Here is a 17,736-nt window from a genome sequence, read left to right on the forward strand (position 1 = left end):
AACTGATTTAGAATTTCTGGCCTCCAGAAGTGGGAGAGAAAAAATTTGTTGCTTTAAGTCATCCACTTTGTGATAACCATGAAACCAATACAACTTTTTTCCTTTACCTCCCAATATGGACCGGTCACTAAAACCGGGGGGTGGGGGGTGGGGGGTGTCAAACCTAACCCCCACTTCTTTTCTCACTGTAGTAGACTACTTAAACAGCATCCTGATTGGTCTCCTTGCCCTTAGTTTTGCCAATTGTGAATTAACCCTCCAACATTCGAACAGTCTCTAAAACACAATCATCTGAGTCCAGACATTTATTACTTTAGATGCCCTAGTTATCATGCAGCACAAATATTTATTATTAGCCTTTATTACTTTTCAGCACTTCCATAATTTTGCATTTCAAATATTTCATAATACTCCACAATACTGTTATTTAATATTGATTGATTTCAACATACAAAATCCTTGAGATAAGGCTATTACCTCCCACTGTATGAATGAGGAAATTAAGACTCAGAGAAGAAATGATTTGTCAAAGGTTACAAGGCTGGTAGCAACATATTTGTGGCTAAGCCTTCTCACTTTTATTTTCTCCCTGCTCTATTACACTGAGATGCTTTAGGTTCTCTCCCTCCCCTCCCCTTACTCTCAAATATAAACTCTTTGCTCCAAACTGGTTTTGACTCATTCTCTATATATACTATTAACCACTTCCCTACCTCTGGAATTCTTTCCTTATTACTCTCAACAGGTTAAATTCTACTCAATTGTTATTCTCCGAACACAATATATTACCAATGCTTTCCATTTGTATGTTCCTTTCAGATTAAGATATATTTTCAAATGTATTTTCTTTGGATCTTAAAAGCCTTATGAAATACATTAAAAAAAAACTAAAGATCAGAGAAAAGAAGTGGCTTAACAGGTATTCAAACTCAGAACTTCTAATTAAATGCTGTCTTAATTTTACTATTATACCACATTGCCTTTCCCTCCATGGAACTCATGTACTAGTTCTGTCAGGATCATTTGATTCAGCATTTGATATACTATCAATTTAGGTTTACTGGAGTATTTGCCCTCTCTCTCCAAGAATAATTCCAATATATTTATGAAATTAACCATACCTGGGGTGAAGGAAAGATAACAGAATGAGACAGACATCATTACCCTATATACAAGTATAATTACACAAATTGTGTGATTCTACTTTGTGTACAACCAGTGAAATGAAACTTATACTCCATTTGTGTATAATGAATTAAAAAAAAGTCAGGACATATTTATCATCACCACAATCAAGATAAAGAACATTTCTGTGATCCCTAGAAGTTTCTTTGTGATATCTCCCTTTTGCTCCTCCCCAGGAATCATCAATTTGCTTTTCATTTTGGATTAGCTAAATTCCCCACCTTCTTCTCTTCCTTTGGCAGTACTGAGGAGACACTGGGGATTGAACCCAGAGGCACTATGCCACTGAGTTACATCCCAAGTCCTTTTTGTTTTTTTTCTTAATTTTGAGACATGGTCTTGCTAAAATTGTCAATATCCTGTCTCAGACTTCCAAGTAGATTACAGTACTGCACTGGTCTAGAACTTTATATGCATGGAATCATGCAGTATGTACTCATACTTGTTTGACTTCTTTCACTTGATGTAATTACTATGAGATTCATCCATGTTGCCAACAATTTTTTGTTGGAGAATTTTTTGTTCCTTTCTATTGCTGAGGACTATTTCATTGAATGGATGTATCACAATCTGTTTGTCATTTAACTGTTGACAGACTGTTGTTTCCAGTTTGGGCTACTGAAAATAAAGCTGCTATGAACATTTGTATACAGGCCCTTGTGAAGACAAACCAGCAGAGGTTCTTAATCATTTCTGTTTCATCATTTACAGATGTTACACTTACCAATAACACTGTTTATTATAGTGCAATGATTCCAAAAAATAATCACTACTCTATCCTCAGTACGATATTTATGTATAATAGGTGATCAATGATTTGTTTACAGATCTTGCTCTCCTCAAGACCCATATTCAACTTGAGGGAAGAGGCTGAGTCCTGTCTGCATTTTGTAACTTCCTAACACAGAGTGGACATTTGTAAAATGCTCAGAAAGTCTTTGTGGTTTATGGTGCTTATTATTATTTTTTTATGGTGCTTATTTTTTGGATAAGCATATTCCTTTATGTTTAACCACATTATTAATAAGTTTAATTGCAAATAATGAACAAAATAAAATTTGACACAAAATATATGAAGTAAATATTTTAAAAAGTATTTTTACACATACAACATGTTAAACATTTTGTAGAAAATCTGCTGGGTGGTTTAGGAATGTAAGAAACAATTTTGGATTGTGCATGTAGAGGGGAGTGAGAAGAGGGGTGGGGCAGTGGGGATGGGAAGGACAGTAGAATGAAACAGACATTATTACCCTATATACGTGTATGATTATACAACCAGTGTGACTGTGCCAGGTACAGCCAGAGGAATGAAAAGTTATGCTCCATTTGTGTACAATGTGACAAAATGCATTCTGTCATGTACAATAATAATAAAAAAGAACAACAAAAAAAAAGAATGGAAGAACCGTAAGTTGAAGTTAACACTTCATGTTAAAATCCAGGGAAAATATAAGTGAACCCAAACCAGCAAATATTGACTCAATCATTCCTTACTTTTCCAGAAAGTCAAAATAAGATGGTTCTACTATTTTCTTTATAATGAAGTTTTATTCCCTTTTTTTTGCTTTTTATTTTTAAATTTTTTATTCACACAAAGTTGTATAAATAATAATATAGGGAAATTTCAAGTACTGTTCATTCAACTTCCCCCAAGAGATATATTGTCGTAGGAACTACAGCTACTTAAAACCAGGAAATATTTAAAAAAATTTTTTTTCATACACGTATATAGGGTAATAATATCTGTCTCTATTCTACCACCCTTCCCATCCTCATCAAGTTTTATTCTTTACAAATATAGTCATACCTTATATTTTAAGTTTTGTTCTAATCCTGTTACCCTGTTGTCAATCTGAGTAAAAAAAAGTCTCATCTTCTTTGAAGAGAACCACTTTTTAGAATGGATTCACATGAGAATTCATATTTGAGAACATGCGTTCTTTTTCTGAACATTAACAAAAGTATATGCAATCTTTATTTGATGATGATTTACTTCCCAAGGGTCTTCCTTATGTGTTTATTAAGTTTTCAGGGAGAATTAAGTGGATTACTTTACCTGAGCTTTAAAATACCACTTTATAACCATTTTTCTTCCTTGTTTTTTGGACACTAGAGATTGAATCTCATGCATACTGAGCACACACTCTACCATTAAGCTAGTCATTTTTCAATCAAATATTTTAATCTTTTCCCTATGTAAATAAGCTCTTTCTAGTTCAGAGATTTGAGAGAGATTAAGACTTACCTAGAACTAATAAATTAAACCATCAACATTTGATTACTAGAATTTCCTTTTATTGCATTCCTTAAAATTTTTAAAAATTACTATATGATCCAGCAATTCTACTTCCAAGTATATGCTCAAAAGAATTGAAAGCAGGAATATGAAATCTCTGTATATTTACGTAAAGGCAACATTATTTACAATAGCCAAAAGCAACTCAAATGTGTATTAACAGGTAAATGGATAAACAAACATGGCACATACATACAATGGACTAGTCTTAAAAAGGTAGAAATTCTGATAAATGCTACAGCATGAATGAACCTTGAATATATTGTGCCAAGTAAAAAGGCAGTTATAAACAATAAACATTAACATGATTCCAATTATGATACACCTAAAGTAGTTAAATTCTTAAGGACAGAAGTAGTTGCTTGAGAATGTAGAGAGGACACTGGAAAGTTATTGTTTAATGGGGTCTGTTTTCTTTCTTTCCCTGTGGTACTGGGGATTGAACCCAGGGGTGATCTACTATGGAGCTACATCCCTAGTCCTTTCTATTTATTATTTTTTTGGTACAAGGTATTGAACCCAGGTGTACTTAACTACTAAGTTACATCCCCTAGCACTTTTATATTTTATTTAGAGATAGGGTCTCACTAATTTGCTGAGGCTGGCCTTGAACTTGGGACCCTCATGCTTCAGTGTCCCAAAGCAGCTAGGATTACAAGACTGTGTCACTTCCACAGGCCTGAATTAGAGTTCTGAAAGATGAAAAGAGTTCTGGAGATCGTTGATAATGATGGTTGTATAGAAACATAAATGCACTTAAAGCTACTGAACTGTATTTTTAAAAGTTGTTATGGTGGTAAATTTTGTTTGTTTCATCACAATTAAAAAAAAAAACCAAACCAGTGGTCTAGACTTCTATCTTAAGAAGTTAGTAAAAGAGCAAAATGAACCTAAAAAAAAAAAAAAAAAAAAAAGGACAGATATAAATGAAAGAGACAACAGAAAAACTTAAAGCCAAAACTTGGTTTTCTGAAAGAATAAGCAAAACTGACAAGCTTTTAACTAGACAGACCAAGGGGTAAAAGAAAGGAGGAAAAAAAGGAGGATGGGAATTGTGAAAGGAAACCCTGGGAAAAAGATATATAGAATAAACAAGCAGGGTAGAACATTTCAGAAACTAAGGGTGTAGGATGTTTCAGGAAGTGACTGACAGGGTCAAATGTTGACAGGTCAAAGATATAAACCCGTCTATTTGATATAGCCACAGAGGAGTTACTGATGACCTTATAATAGCACACAAGGGAGAAGTAGCAGAGTTAGAAGTAAGACTGCAATAGACAAAGAACACAAAGAAATGAAGAAGTGACAACTGTAGGTACAGAAAATTCAATGTGAAGTATTCTGGTTCTAAAGACAGAGCAAGAGGGTTTGCTGGGGGTTTGGTTTAGTAGGGTTTGAGAAAGCATACTGATTTTTTTGAACAGGATGGAGAAATTTAAAGATTTTTCATTCCTCCAAATGAATAAAAAATACATATATACATATTATTGGGGTAATATTCAGAGAATGTTTTATTATTGGAAAAGATTCAGAAAAGAAGGAGAAATTAGATGGTATAAGGTCCCTAGACAGATGGAAGCAAATGGGATTCAGAACATGAGAGAAATGATTAACCTTAAACAAGAGGATACTTAGTGATGGTGGAAAAAAGGTACAAGTGCGGGGGGGGGGGGGGCGCTACTTTAAGTACTTTTTACATATTAATTTAATTTTTACATAAATTTTTGAGATAGGTATCATTTTCCAGCAAGGAAAACAAAACAACAAAGCACTTCTTCCCACAATGAGAAGTAGCAGAAGTTCTTACTTGATGGCTCTGTTTTTCTTTGATGTTTGAGGTAGAAGGGGATAGTTGAGAAGGGAAGAGATGGAGTTGAATTTTTGAGGAAAATGAAATATGAGAAATAATGTGAGGAGAAAAAAAAATAGAAGGATGGCTAGAAGGTACTAAAGACCCAAATGAAATACGAAATCCAAAATTTTTAGTGGCAATAACTTAAAGCTTTTGAGTTGTGTTTCAATAAATGGTTGGAAAATAATCAGTGGCTTTGAATGATTTTTTAATTAAAAACAGTAACAATAATCATTAATGGTACTAAATGTGTCAGGCATTGTTTTAAGTACTCTTTACATATTAAACAACAATTTTCATATAACCTTTTGAGATAGATAACATGTGAAATGTTTTACCAGTAAGGAAATGAAGCACAAAAGAGAAGTTAAGGAACAGCTTGAAGCCAGATATGGTGGCGCATACCTGTGTCATACTAGCCGCTCAGGAGGCTGAGACAGGAGAATCTCAAGTTCAAAGTCTCCCTCAACAACTCAGCGAGGCCCTAAGCAACTCAGTGAGACCCTGTCTCTAAATAAAATATAAAAAAGGCTGGGGATGTGGCTCAGTGGTTAAGCACCCTCGAGTTCAATCCCCATATCCCCCTGCCCCTGCCCTCCAGAAACGGACAGCTTGTGGCCAGACAACTAGTAAGTAACAGTCGGATTTGAAGCCAGGATTGAAGTTAGGTTTGCTCAGAGTTTGTGCTATTACCACTATGCCACATCACTTCTCAAAGTAAAATTAAGTAACCTAATTAAGGAAGGTAGAAAGCAATGAGGAACACCACTAGGTGGGGCAAAAAAGAGAGAATAATTCCTATAAGTAAAAATAATTCTCATGGAACATAATTTGTACAGTTTTATACAGAATGTAAAAGGTACCAAAGGTAAGAGAAACTGTCTTCATACATTAATGGAAAGTCACAAAAAGGAAATGAGCAATGGGAAGATCAAAGGAGAAAGGGAGAAAAACAGAGCAGGTAAAAAAAAAATAAAACTCAAGTAGCTAAATACAAAAAGGAGAAAAAATTAAAAAGTGGATGAAAGAATGCTCACATACACATCAGTAAATACCACTAGTAAAAGAGAAAACAATTGTAATATGTCTAAAGTTCCTGAAACTCTTAGATCTAATTTTCTTTGGGCCAAAGGATATTCCAATTTTATTAATTGAAGAACACAAAATATTTAATAAAGTATATTAAATATAGTTGCTTGCCAAGAATAAGTGAGGGTCAGGATACCTAGCAGGTTAAGATCTGACTAAGATGAAATCATTTAAAAAAGGAATTATCTAGAGTTATTTTCAGAAACAAGAGGGTAGTAGTTTCATAAAAAGTTAATTCTGGAAATGCATAGTCTTCTCTAGATGCTACCAAGATGTGTAATGCTGAATGCATCCAAAAACTATTAAAACCTAATTAATAGCAAATCATTTCAGCATAATGAAATGTATACAATTTAATGTCTATCAAAGAACAGCAATATCCTTTGGCTATTAAAATAGCCAAAATACATGTAGCAGGACAGCAATATTGTAAAGTAATAGATATTTTAAATTTTATTTTTTATTTAATTTTATTTAAGTAACAGAATATTGGAATTGCAAAAAGGCTGGGATATCAAATATTTATAATTTTAAGTTTAAAGCTATAAATGGAAGTTTAAAGTTTAAAATGGAAGAATATTTTATTTTGGAAAAAAAGATATTAAGAATAGTGAGAAATTAAGAAAAAGCTTCATCTGTCCATTTTAACTCTTATAAGACAGTTATCAATATGAGATACCATGACAAGTTAGTGGTTTACTCCAGGATAAGTAAAACTGTGCTAGCCAAAAACATTCTAGGCACTAATGATAACGTTGGTGAAGAAATTAATGTAATACTTCATGAGGCCTTCACGAGCAAGAGTGTAATATAAATTTAATGTTGCTTTGTATTTTTAAGAAGCACATATACAATCACTATTTAAGAATATATGAATAGAAATCTAAAGATTTCCTGCTCATGCCCTAAAATGGGGTGAAGTATTTCTAATTTAAAGAACAACGAAAAACTGTGACTTTCAGTTTAACAGGAGATGAATTTAAGCAATTGTTCTGAAATGTGACAACTCTGTTTTGTAGTAAATATAGTGGTATTTAAAGCAAAAATATCCCATTGTAAAGCTTATATAAAGAGTACACTGAACGGCAGTCAAAATGTCAGGAAACCACAAGGGAAAATTATTTTCAATACATGTAATATTCATTGGGGTAATAAAAAATTATGGTTGGAAGGAGCCTAATTAACCAACAGTCTCCTAAGTAATGAGGGAACCCCTTTTATAAGTCTTTTTCAGTGACAAAATTGTTTTATTCTTTATAGGGCTAGGAAGACTTATAAAAGTTTCAGAGGATCATCGTTGACAGGGACACAGAGGATACTGTTACTGATTTTTATACAGCTGTCAATATTATTATGCCTAAATAACCATACCTATATGCTATTATTTACCTTCTATTATACTGTACTTATCACTCATCTATCCATTCATCAATTTGACTTGATTTCTATTACTTTAGTTCTTATTATTTGATACTTTAAAAATATCTATTAAAGCATTATCTAAAATGCAATTCTTGTAGCCGGGGACCAGAACTCCCACATTTCTTAGAAGTGAAACATAAATATGTGTAACAGACATGACAAACATATGTAACTCTTGGCACTCAATTTCAGTTTTCCTACAGAATAAACATCAGTTATGAAGTTCTTATTCATAACGATTGAAATACATTCAATTTTGCGACTTGTCACATTTAGTGTGAGGTGTAGCAAGCAGTCAAGTGCTAACTCTGAAGACAAGACACCAGTTTGAAACATGGGTTGGTTACTTATTAAGATATGACATCCTGGGCTGGGGAGATAGCTCAGTCGGTGAGTGCTTGCCTTGCAAGCACAAGGCCCTGGGTTTGATCCCCAGCACCGCCAAAAAAAAAAAAAAAGATATGACATCCTGGGCAAGTCATTTAATCTACTCTAGGTATCACTTTCCCTACTTGCATAAGATACTAGTAGCAATATCAAAGGGTTAAATGTGAGATTTAACTGAGATAATGTATAACATGTTTAGCATATCTGGTTTATAGAAAGGGTACAATAAATATTAGTAATTATCATCATCAACATATTGGTCAACCACAATAGGCTCTAACTACTGCATGGCTATACACCCTTGCAACTGTTTGCTGCATTTTTTTTTTCATTACCTTATCTATTCCATCAATCTTGTGAGTCTAAATTACTGAGATTAAAGACAGAATGAGGGTGAATGGGTCCAATGTATTCCCCATCATTCCATTCCACTCCCTGAAGGAAACAGATGCTGTTTCTGGTACTAAAAGCAGTGATGATGAACAAAGAATACATGCACACTGTGGGCTTTTCAGCAGCTGGTTGACAGGAGGTCAATAAACTACCTGTGTTCTGTCTGCTTTAGATGACCAGTGCTCCCCTCCTTAAAAGCATCCAAACATAGTATGAGACCACATAATAATGATTTCTATCAAATTTGGTTCATTCCAAACAAAATGTGTTATCTTCACTGATCACACATCTAAATGCCTTTACTTCTGCAGCTAGCATATGTGTACCAGTTTTGTTGTGTGGCATAAAAGTAGATGGATCCATAAAACCTCTATCAATTAACATGCCTCTTTAAAGACCTGACTGTCAAGTAAAAGTTGCAGCTCTACTTTTATGGAATTTTTATTTAAAACATGACATCTGCAAAAGCAAGCTTGAAAGCTAGTTCTCTACTAACTTCTAAAGATTAGTCTTTGTGCTTTCTCTTTGCCAGAAGAATCAGAATCTAATTTTAAAATTTAAAAGGACTACTAGATGGTTTTAAGTAAGTAATGTACCTTGTCTATAGCTAATCCTTCTGCAATTAAGATATGAAAATACATATTAAAAGGAGTATGGCAAAGGGAAAGAATATTTTACCTTAAATAAACTAAATTGAAGGAGAACAAGGAGGAGAAAGGAAAGAAGGGAAAGGGGTAGAAATATGGAATAAATTAAAAAATAGCTTGTTACATATGTATATAAATGTACGAAAAAGAATTACCTGTGTATATTTAGAAACTACCAATCACAAATAAATAAATGAGTGAAAGGAAGATCAGCAGAAGAGAAGAGAAAGAACAGGGGAGGGAGGAGGGAAGGGAAAATGGGGGGAAATGGGGATTGAAATCGAATTTCTTGCATGTATTATTTTGTGAAAATGACCAAAATACTATGTGTAATTAATGCGCTAAAAAAAAAAACAAAAAACAAAAAAAACCTGACAGCTCATTGAATGCTGATGGACTCTGTAAGAAATAAATATTGCATTTAAATCTGAAAAAAAAAAAAAAAAAGAAAAAAAAAACCTAATTTGAGTGAAGTTTCTAAAAGTATAACTTGAAACATTATTTTGACTTTTGAACCATGTATATATTTACAAATTCAAAAATAAAATAAAACCCTAAAGTAAAAAATTAAACCAATGAATCTATCAAGTTGGTAGTATAACCAGAGAAGAGTATTTTAAGTGACTTTGGAAATAGCACTGATTATACATCTTTTGTGTAATATATTCTAAGGATAAAAACAAATGTAAAAAAAAATCCCCAACTTCACTCAGAAGCAGCAATTTTGGTATTGTAATTTAAAAATGATTTTATGTATATAGTAGAAAGCACATAAGCATATTAATTTAATTTGGTAGTAAGAATTTGATACAAAAAGACAAAAAGAAAAAATTCTGCTATGCTAAATTTGAATACGATATACAACTATGAAATTGTGATTAAACAAACAAGCAGAAAACCATTCCTTAGCTCTCTCCTCTCAAATGGCCTAGAAGCAATGACACCCTAGCAGCAATCTATATGCCAAACATACAGATGTTGGTTTCTACATGTTATTTCTCACTAAAGCTATTTCTCACTAAAAAGACCCAAGACACCTTGGATAAACAGCCCTTTCCTGCTGTGGAGCAAAAAAAGTACAAAAGCAGCATGTGATATCTTGTGCCAGAAAGTACTACTCCAATACTAATGGTGATTAGGTTGTCAAAAGACACAGCAGCCAGCTTGAAAGGGTTTCTACTATCAAATTTGGGACAAGTTGGTCACCAAAAAGAGAAAGGATAACAACTGGTTCTAAAACAATGAAAAAAGAAAAAAAAACCCCACAAATCCATAGTGGCATCTTCCCCCAAAATACTGAAGAAAATCTATTTGCCACCATTGGGGGGGGATAACTCTTTTCTCAGTACTTTACTCTGAATATTGGAGTGATGAAAGCAAGCATTTTATCTGCATTTTTACAAGGAAATTTAGTTTATTCCTACTTTACAGAGGAAATCTCTTTCCTACAGAGAATTGCCAATAAGCAAAAGGGATTAATGGGTGCTAAATATTACCAAGCAAAATGTAGTCAGAACTAGGATATTTGCTTGGTGTCAAAGTATTACCTTTAGGTTACAAACTAACCACAAAATGAGAAACCACACACCTTTACAACAGATTTGGTAGTCGCCACTTCAATCAACTGGTCACATTTAACATCATTAACAGTGTAGCAATCTGACATTATATACCTCCTATATGATGCAACATGTGGGCCACAACATTACCTTAATAGTATTCTTGCCAAAGAAAGTTTTACTTTAAGCTAATCAAGCTTTTCTTTAGATCAAACTTCCAGAAAATTCAAGGTGAAAGAGGAATAAGTGAAATAATGCCACAAGGACATGGAGAGTACAGAATGTGGGTATATTCGACAACTGGTTTGTAGTCAGGTAGGTGTCAGGAAAATGTGAGAAAAAATGAGTATTATACTTTATTACAAAAGGGACTAGACATAATCAACAAATACAATGAATCAATCTTGACTGGGTGGGGTAAGGGTCTCAAAGACACTTTGGAAAAGCTGAGGAAATTTGAATGAATTAACTGAATATGTTATTTGACAGGTATTGTTACTGATATGGGGTTAGTAGATGAATGTATTCATAGAAAATGAATGCTGACACATTTAAGGGTGGAGGTGTTTGAAACTTACTCTAGAATGGTTACACAACACACATACCACAAGGAAAGAAAGAGAGGGTACAAAACAAGAAAATATATTAAATGAGAGAAAAGTGTTCATCACTGAATCTAGATTCTGGGGTATTCATGTATTTTTTCCAACTTCTGTCAAACAAAATTTTCATGACAAAGTTAAACTATACCTCTACTGAGAAGTACAGGAGAAAGTACACCTACACTGATATATCTGGGCTTAAATCTCAGCTCTTACTACTTGTGTGACCTAAAGCAAGTTACTTAACATTACTAAGTTTCTTTCTCATCTGTAAAATTCAAGTAATAATATCTGCATCATTGGGTTGTTTTGAGAATTAATTAAAGATTACATAAGTAAATGCCTAGCAGTGTTGCACAAAATAAGTAAATCCAGCTTTCATAATTAATGAATGTAACCATCCTTAAATATAAAACTACTGAAAAACATTCATTACTTTCACATTCCATGAAAAGGGGAATACGTTAGATAAAATTAAATATCCACTGGAAGTCAAAGTGAATAGGGAAAAATGAAGATTCTTATTTTTTAAAAAAATTCAGTAATTCCAACTGAAACCCTAGGAAAAAGGAAATCGTCAAAATCCTCACCAATCCCAACTCTTTGGTATCTACCATACCGTAGGGTTTGCTTCTGGTATTAGCCTATATTCAAATAAAACACTAAGAAAATAAGTGGAAATTAAGGAGAGTTTCTTCCTAACCTCGGCGGATAAGTACTTCCATGTTAAAAAGAAATTAAGTTTTTGTCTTCATTTCTATAAGTTCCCCCAAAAAAGTACACGATCATTGGGTTTTATACTGAACTCTGGTTATGGTTCATACAACCTATAAAGAGGCAATTTCCTTTCATCAATTTCAACGAACTTGTCATTTCACTTGCAGGTAATCTCTTTTTCTGGTTAGGAAGGCAGTAAAATGACTAGATGTTGAGTGATCCTCAGGTAGGGAAGAAAAAGAGGTGTCTGCATTTTTTTTTTTCTTTTTCTTTTTAAAGAAGTGCCATCTTTTTCTTTCCACTATTAAGAGAAAAAGCAGCGGGGGAGAGGAGGCAACAAACAGGTCTCACGCTTGCAGGTCGACCAGGTGAAAGCGGGTAACACCTCCGCCTGCTCTGGGTTTGGTATTGGGCAGATAAGCTTACAAATGAGTACCCCTGGAAAATCGGGGTAACTGCTCCTGGACTGCGGGGCCCAAGGCCAGCCTTCTCCCTGAAGAATTAAATGACACTGAGGGGACCCTAAGGAGTGTCTCCCCGCGCGGATGCGGGTGAGAGACCAGGCTTCCCTTTCCCTCCTGTGCCCAGGTGGGCGAAGCGTGGTGTCACTTCCCGGGCGAGCGCACCCCGGTGCACCGGCGGCGCGCAGCGGCTGGTCATGCCCCCCGCTCGCCCTCCCTTCCCCGTTACCTGCGGGCGGCGGTGCCGGGGCCCGGAGGCCTGCTGCTGCTCCTCCCCGCCAGGCTGAGGCGGCGAGGTGGCGGCGGCGGCGGTGGCGGCGACAGCCCGGGGGGAGGGGGCGGAGCGCGCGGCTGGCTCCCTCTCCTCCCCCGGGAAGCTCAGGGGACCCTATCTCGGGCCGCCGCGCCTAGGCCCGGGAGCAGCCTGTGGCTGGGGCATGGCGGCAGAGCCCACCGGCGTGCCTGCGAGGTGGGAGAGCGCGAGGCGGAGACGAGGAAAGCACCCCCAGCTCCCGGAGGGGCCTAAGGGGAGGAGCGAGGGGGGCGCGGGCAGCCGCGCGCGGGCGGCCGTTGGGGCGGTTGGCCGAGGGCAGGCGGCGGTTTGGGGAGCGCGGCGACGGCTCGCGTTTTCCCGGCGGGGCGGGGTGGGGAAGGGGAAGGGGAGTGAGGGAAGGGGAGGGGGAGGTTGGGAGGGAGCCGCCGCCGCGCGCGTGCGGGCCGGCGCCGCCGCCGTTGCCACTCGGCTCACTCCAGCCTGTTTGGGGGCACTTTGTTTGTGTCCCACAATGCTCTGCGCGGACGGCCGGGCTGGGGAAGGGGAGGGGAAGTGGGCGGGGCGGAACGATCTCGGGGCGGGCTTTCGGGGTGAGGGGGGGGTGGGGAAACACGGCTATTGCGCAAGCGCAGAAAAGGACCTCCAGGTCGTCGGGACTTGAACTATGGGCCGGCCACTGCTTCTCCTTGCCCGGCGGAGCCAGCCTGACACAGAAACACCTTGGATCTTGACACTGCGTGTGCATTTATGCCTGTGTGTAAACGTGCGGACTTACATGGATATGCGCCATAATTCCAGTCCAGTTTGTCCTTCCTCCAGCCGCTCTCTCAACCAGCTCCCCGCTTACACTGAGAAAAGCATTACTTTTTTTTTTTTTTTTTTAATTTTTGAACTAAGAACGAAAGAAACTCCGGTTTTCTCGGGTGGTTTCTGTAGCGGGGCCGAAAACGAAACACCCAAGCCCCTCTCTATCTCTCTCGGAGAGGGAGGTGAACTGGTAATGTAGCCATTTTTCGCACGTGGAAACTGAGGCCTGCCAAGAGGCATCCCGGCGCCAACAGGAGGGGCGCGGAGAACCCGCTGGGCTTCCCGCTCCCAATTGCCCTGCGGACAGCGACCCCCAGCAGGGTATCTCCGATCCACTATCGCCTGGGCTCCTTCAGCATCCTCCTAGCGCCTGAAGGGTGTTCTAGCATTTTCCTGGTGGACCTGGCAGGAAGTATAGTCCTGAGTTGACTAGAAAAATTGTCTACCAAGTCCTTCTTGTTCCAGGGGCACCTAGAGGAGCTGCAAAACCAAACCAAAACAAAACAAACCTATTCCTTATTCCTTTCACACTCGCAAATCTATCATTTTATTACACCTTCACTTATTTCGCTGGCCTTTTGGGGAGGAAGTGTGCGGGTCACCCCAAACTGATTAGTATCGCCTACGGGGATTTCGGAGTTCTCGGTCACCTGCAAAATCAATCGAGTCGAGTGTTAAAACTCCCCAAGCCTGGTGGGCATGCGCTGTGGACCCAAACCCGGCGATTCTGGGGGGCCTGTGCTGCAGGCAGCAGTGCACAGCCCTTAACGGGTAGCCGGCAGGGTGCCAGGATGCAGTGCGCCCTGGGGCCTGAGCTCTTAAGACGCTCTGTTCTGTATTTGCATACTTTGTTCTCTTACACCTCCAGCTTTTGAACCGAAAGACTTATTTCCAAAGACTTTGTGTAAGGTAGCTGAAATGAGTGGATTTTTCTTCTGAAACACTTGGCAACATCTCACATTAATCCTCTGAGAGACAGGCGACCAAAACACCCAAGTACCCTAATTTTAACCAATGAAATCTGCTTTAGAAATAAATGCAATAAAACCGAAATGTTTGTATAGTCCTTTGCGGTTTCCAACAAGTATTCAAGTATATGTTATTTAACCCTTGCAGCAACCTAACTTACAGGTTTTTAGTATTATATCCATCATCATTTTTATTATTCCCATTTTAGAGATGGACAAAATCAGAAAGATGCAAATTAGACTCAGTTTTGTGCTGAGATTTGAAGGGGAAGGGAAAGAAGGCAGAATGCTTACCCACCAAGGTTTAGAAAGGTGCCTGAAGACCAGGCTCTGGTGGGGTGTGGGTGAAAATGGATGTACAAGGTAAACAACTGGAGAAGAATCTGGTGGGAATAAAGTAGTCAAATAAATCCTCTCGGCCTCTCCTAGAGCATTTAATAGGACAGTCAATAAAAGACCATTAGGCAAGTCTTTGCTAATTGTGTCTCAAGGGACTGAGGTGACAGTTGCTTTTCACTGAAGTACTAACACAAAAATTGCTTTCTTTATCCTCTTGTCTCTTCTCTCTTTCCCTCCTTTTTGTGCTTTTTCTATTTCTTATTTTACATCTAAAATTTTTATCATTCTCCCATCCCACACCCACTCCAAGTCTGAAGAATCTGTTAACTAACAAATGGCTGTTGGGCCCTTAAGGGCAAAGTGCTAGATGCTTGGAGAGGGTGTGAGAAAAAACACAAAGAAGATTAACTATTGCAGGAGTCCTCTTCTCTATTTTGACTTTGGGCAGGGTCAGTTTCTGTGGCTTCTGCAACCTCCCACCTTTTTTCTTCCTGAGCTAGCAGAGACTTGTCTTTGGGTTGCTGGAATACATACACCTTTCTTTGACACTAGGTTAAATAACACCTCTGGGAAGATTTAGTGAAATGAGAAACCTGTACACAGGTGAAACAAACAAACTAGATAGTATGAGGAACCTTTAAATATTAACCTGGTGTGGATGATTCTGAGGAATGTAAATTCCAGGCAAATTCCAGAGGTTTCATTTCAGCCACAAACTGTTTGAGGGACCAGACTTTGGCACAGATGTCACTGTCTTGTGGTAAGACCGTAATTGCTGATTGGGGCCTTACTTATTTAGTCCAAAACATTTCAGAGCAAGGATGCTTTCTTCTCAACAGAAAGATCACTAGTCTGCCTTGAATAATTTCATGGAGGAGAGTTCATTATTGTACAAGTCAACCTTGCTTCATTATTATATCCTTTCAACTATATAAACAAAAATTAATCTGCTTCCCTTACTCTGAAACTTGCATCTCTTCGCATTTTCTCATTTCAACATCCTCCCAGTTGGGTAAGTCAGCATTGCTACTTTACTGCTCTATTGCATCTCAATTCCAATCCATCAACAAACAAATCCTGTTGAATTTGCCCATCCCCATTGCCACCATTCTAAAATACAATGACAGGAGTTTGTACACACAGAATTGTAATAACACTTATCTGGTTTCCTAAATAAACTCCCTCTTATCCTCATTATGTACATGGCAGTCAGAGTTGTAATGCATAGAAATCATGTCACCCAACAATGGCTTCCTTTTGTTTTCCTAATAAAGTCCCAAATCCTTAGCATGGCTTTTATAGTACTCCGCAATCTGGGCTTTTCCCAGGTCTTTAGCTTCATCCCTTTCTATGTTCCTTTAAGGAACATGCCAGTCACAGAGTTCAGTTTTCACATCTAAAATGCCATGCTCTTTCTTGTATTGCACACATTGGTCCCTCTGTGTAGAAATACTCCATATCTTGTCCAATTTCCCTCTTTCCTCAGATATCTTCTTCTACATATATATTAGTACCTGTAATATATTATGCATAATACATATTATATGTAATATATAATGTATATACAATATACATATGCCAGATTTATCAAGATATAATTCACATACAATAAATCCCACCCACTTAAGAAATACAATTCAATGGTTTGTCATATATTCACAGGGAGTTGTATAATCATCACTATAATCAATTTTTTAACATTCTCATTCCCCTCAAAGAAACCCATACCCATTAGCAAATTACTTCATATTTTCTCCCAACTCCCTAAGCAATCATAAACCCATCTATCTGCTTTCTATCTATACAGATTTACTGTATATTATTATTTTAGTTTTTTGAGAAGCTATACTATACTTGGCTGATATATCTTTTAAGTTCTATATATTTTTTCCTCTCTTTTTTTCTTCAGTCACTTTTTTAAGGGACTGGGTTGTTTGTCTAGATTTTGTTGACTGCATTCTTACAGTGTATTTAACATATTCTCTTGTTCTTTGCATTTTCTGTAAATAGGTAGTGGGATCTAGATGTTTTGTCAGATTTGATTTTAATTTTTAGCAAGATTACTTCATAGGTGGTAGTGTACTTTTCCATTAGAAGAGATGAGATGTGCCTCTTTTTTCTTTTTGTGATTTTAGCACTGATGAGTAATGTCTAGATCTATTCATATATTAGGAGATTTTAGATGGTGATATAGTTCTATCATTCTTCATTTATTAGCTACAATGATTTTCAATGATTCCTCTAAGGATATTTTCTCCTTTTCAGTTGTTTGATTACTTACTGTTATACTGAATACAGAAAAGCAGGATAAATGATTAATTCTTTCCCTATTATCACACCTCTAACTCTGTTCACTTCTCTCTTTCCCAGCACTACCATCCTGATCCAAAGTCTTCAACCTGACTTCCAAGAACTTAATTCTTCGGGATGCTTCCCATCTTGCAAGGTCCTGCGTGATCTGGTCCCTGTGTAACTTTCCAGACTCATTTCAGGGAACTGCATTTCTTCTTCTATCACTATATCAACCATATTGACCTGTTTTTATTTCCTAAGTCACCAAGTTCTTTCTCACTTCAGAGTCTTTGCATGTGAGCTCTCTGCTCAATTCTTTCTCTAACTTCCCCAAACTCATTCTTACCTCTCAATCATTGCTTTTTTTTTTTTTTTGCGGTGCTGGGGATCGAACCCATCAATCATTGCTTTCTTAAAGAAGACTAGGTCGGTATTCTCCTCTC

The 17,736-nt window shown here is 37.3% G+C and overlaps 1 protein-coding gene across 5 annotated transcripts in view; it reads right to left on the reverse strand.

The window, feature by feature from the left end:
* Zbtb44 (zinc finger and BTB domain containing 44) overlaps nt 1-13,369 on the reverse strand; it is a 72,325-nt gene extending 58,956 nt beyond the window's left edge. For 2 of the 5 annotated variants that reach the window (XM_047516241.1, XM_047516240.1), the window contains exon 1: nt 12,843-13,369. The gene's annotated coding sequence lies outside the window, so the exon portion shown is untranslated. The remainder of the gene's footprint in view (nt 1-12,842) is intronic. The other 3 variants (XM_047516238.1, XM_047516239.1, XM_047516242.1) reach the window with 2 other exon arrangements.
* Nucleotides 13,370-17,736: the final 4,367 nt, after the last annotated feature.

Source organism: Sciurus carolinensis, chromosome 11 (genome assembly GCF_902686445.1).
Source record: "Sciurus carolinensis chromosome 11, mSciCar1.2, whole genome shotgun sequence".
NCBI classification, from domain to species: Eukaryota; Metazoa; Chordata; class Mammalia; order Rodentia; family Sciuridae; genus Sciurus; species Sciurus carolinensis.